This window comes from Brachyhypopomus gauderio, chromosome 6 (assembly GCF_052324685.1).
Source record: "Brachyhypopomus gauderio isolate BG-103 chromosome 6, BGAUD_0.2, whole genome shotgun sequence".
Taxonomy (NCBI): domain Eukaryota; kingdom Metazoa; phylum Chordata; class Actinopteri; order Gymnotiformes; family Hypopomidae; genus Brachyhypopomus; species Brachyhypopomus gauderio.
Window position 1 is genome coordinate 13,483,710 of NC_135216.1, and position 3,895 is coordinate 13,487,604.

General features: G+C 38.6%; 1 protein-coding gene across 1 annotated transcript in view; it reads left to right on the forward strand.

Annotated features, from left to right (window-relative positions):
- Positions 1 to 3,664: 3,664 nt before the first annotated feature.
- Positions 3,665 to 3,895, forward strand: part of dlx6a (distal-less homeobox 6a) — a 2,346-nt gene continuing 2,115 nt past the window's right edge. Inside the window, exon 1 of the mRNA XM_077007789.1 lies at positions 3,665 to 3,895. This exon is cut by the window's right edge and continues 303 nt beyond it. The gene's annotated coding sequence lies outside the window, so the exon portion shown is untranslated.

Sequence of the window (3,895 nt, forward strand, 5' to 3'; positions counted from 1 at the left end):
GGCCTTCAGAGGAGTGCAGTTTTGCACTCAACATAATGAACGTAATGCGCCATCGATTTCATCGAAGATCATTTAGATGAGAAGAAAAACACATTTGCTTGGTCCATTGGAAACGTCAAAGCAAGCCATGTGTGCTGTTGAAATCTCCAACATATAAAATAATATAGATTAACAATGTATGATAATACACGCAATGGCAGGCATTCGCCTACGATTTTGAAAATGTATGTATTAGATACCCATTACGTGACTTTACGAAATATCTTACGTATCGCCATCAACTGGCCTTTCAGTCACGTGTACGTTATAGGCCTAAATGGTGATATGTTGTTAAAAACATCCCCACTGTGGTATTTTTTAAATAACTGTATGCTTAATGTCTAAAGTGTAGCTTGAAAATGTAAAAGACCGTTTGACCTGTTTGTCTCGTTTATGTGATTGCCATTACAGGACTTCATTTGCCTCGACGCATCCTCCCGTCTTCTTCACTCAACGCACGCCAGTGATTACGTGCAGCCAATGAATTTGTTCGTGTCAAACCACAGAAAGCTAGTTGTAAAGAATCCTAGTTGTAAACTAAGATTTTGTGTCTATATTCTAATTAGGATTGTGGTAACAGTTGCAATTATGCTATTAATTTTTTATTTAGGTCTACTGTAAGTTGAAGGCTGGAAATTCACTAATAAAATATTCTTAATTCTGTTCATTGGTTTGAGAAACATATACAGAAACTTACCACTTGTAACCATCAGCAACCTATTATTAAGAGACTTGGTTGGATGTATTTCTTCTGTCCTGATGATAGACGCGCGCCTTGCCTGATCACAGAAGTGATTGGACTTTTTTAGCGCTAGCAGAGACAACTAAAGACCTTATTTCAAACATTCCAAAGCTGTTTCTCCACTTTTATTAATATAGCATATGTATTATCACAAGCAGTGATATAAAAGCAGTCTGGAGGAGTCTGGCGGCTGTTACGAAAGATTCTGAATGTTGTTCCCCTGATTTGTGTCATGGTGACCCTTCACAGAATTCCGACAGCTGCACGTGTTCTCCATCTGTCTACGCTTTTCCCTCGCAACTTCCTTCTTGCTATAGCACTGCAGATCCACGGACGCATGTCTGCATACCGTTGGTGGGTTTGAAGTCCAAAGGGGCACATATTTGCTAACCGGTGGACACGCAAGTCGCGACGGCTCGAAACGCTCTTGAAACAGTGTGCAAAAACCAATCAATCTGTCTATGCTAACAAATTAGTTGACTGTAGGGCAAACATCTAAGCCCTTTGAAGGAAAATTAATGTTTCGAACAAGCTTAAGATTCAAACCTGATTACCATAGCCTATGCTTAGATAATGTAGGCCTATGAAATGCAGACGCACAAATGCGAGTGCGCACACATGCACGAAATGTTTGTCCTCGCATGGCTTAAACAGAATTATAACAACTACTGCTACTACAATAATAACAACAACAACAATAATAATACTAATAATAAAAATATGTTGTGTTGCTGCTGTGTATTACTTATTTTGTGTAGCAGAACTGACTTATTTATGGAGCAGAACTGACAGGAAGTGCGATTGTGAATACATTGTTGGATGTAATATTGTTTTCCATTTCGAATATTTCACGTCATGTCAGTGGCCTATGTCACAAAGCACAAGCCAGTTGTGACCTGAAGGAATTAGCAACAGAGTGAAACTGCTTTAAACCAAATCTACCAAATTTTCGGGATATATTTATTAAGGTCCACTGTGTCTACACAAGATTTTGAAACCCTAGCGTGTATTGATTCGTTTAATATATCCGTACTTTTTTCGCATATCTCGTGTGATTTTATTTAAAGGAAAGTTATGTCTTCTAAAGCAATTCCATATTTGTGGACCAATATGGGTTTCTATGACACTACTTCGAAAAAACTACAAGGCTATAAATTTTGGGCTATCTGAAACAGCATTAGTTTAAGTGTGTATTTTCCATTTGACATTGGTGACAACGTGCAACGCGTTCAAAGCTTCAAGCTTCCTTCACATCCCACCTGATAAGGTGATCTCCTTGCATCTGCAGAGAATCTGACAATCTGTCGTTGCTACAGAATATATTTCACAGGATACAAAGGTAAATATAAAAGTAAAGATAACAAGCCGCAGTGTCTCGACCTATTAAACGTTTAAAATACATGCAAGAAGGCAGAATTGAAAGTAGAGTTTGTTCCATTCAGAGGTTTGAGAATAGGCCTGTATGGATCTGGTTTCGCGTGCTTGACAGAATCATGAAACCGGTTCATTCATGCCTAACAGAGGCGGGTGAGCCATCGCATAGATTCTGAAATCAATCAAATACCAGCTGGTTGGGGTAATAAACACCCAGCAAAACAATTACAATCAACCAAAACTTTTTCAAATCACACATTTAAGTCCACATTTAATTTACAAATCGTAACCACATTTTACCTTACCTGCAGAAATGTATAGAGGTTATTCCAGCTATGCTTTTGTGCAAATTGGATTCAGCAAATATCCAACAACACAAGAGTTTCTACAACCAACTACCCCTCTGCCCGTTCGTGGAGAATGGTTATCCAGGACGGTTGTGCACTTTTAAATCCTGCAAAGTAAATAACAACCCTGGCAATAATGGCAAGGTACCCAGTTCTTGTTACAGAAAGGGAGAAAATTGAAACCAAACGCTGCATTTAGACTACCATTTTTGATAAGAGGATAATTGAGGCGACACTGGCGTATAATTAGCGGATAATTTATGCTATATCCACATTTATTCTACCTCAAAAAATAAACTTAGTCCATAATCATTACAGACGAATTGTTGTTAATTTTATTGAAATAATTTGAATACAGTGTAACGGGCAATCATACGGGATTTGGATGTAACCGATTGCGACTATAATTATTTTGTCATCACCATTTAAAGCAGATGGATGGCATAATGTGAAATAACGCGTTGACCACAAAAATAAAATGATCTGAAATGAAAATTAAGAGAGTGTTGTGTTGTATATTTACAGCGCGGTTCATAATGTGATCGAGATTTGCCAAACCACTAACTGCACGTGTAATTTACATATATTTTCAACTGTAACGAGCTCCTGATTGCAACAGGGAACTCTGTCAGTTACCCGGGACAGCCAATGGCAGAACGATGGACTATAACTTACTTAATTACGGCGTAGCGTACGATGGCTTGGGTCATTACGATATTAATAAGCTCATTCGAATTCGTTATGAAGCTGTTCAGATTACTTTCTTAATAACATACAGTAATGCGTAGGACTTTGAACGACTACACAATGCGAAAAAATGACAGTGACAACTTTAACCCTGTTCTAGCATAACCTAATCATCACCTGTCTGAGCCGTAATCGCAGCCTAATCACCTTACCAAAATTAGACGGTGCTAGTCTATGAGTTGTTTTCCGATGGTTCGGGTTTAAACACTTCTGGCACTAAAACCATATTTTCGTGTTTTTTTGTGAATATCTGAGGGATATCCCGCAATAATTATCCTGTAAATAGTTATGGCTTCAGTGGGATCTGTTAAGATAGGTTAACTCGCTGTAAAGTCTCAGCTAGAGGACTGATGACGTTAGGTTGGATGACCAATAGGAAGGCGCTGCCCTTTGGAGACAAACCATTTTACTTGTAGTGTCTGCATCAAGTCTAGAAGCAAGGACTCAAATTTAACAGAATCCACCTTAAAAATCTCTGCCTTTACTCAAACCCACCTTCCGCTATACCGCGTGAGAAAAACAGGAGGGAAAAAAAGACATTTTGGAGTAACCAGGCAATATTTCCTAAACAAGGAAAACGGAGCACTACAAAGGGGTCCAGTTGGACTTGAGAGACAGGGGGTAAGTACTCTCAAGGCAGAAAATT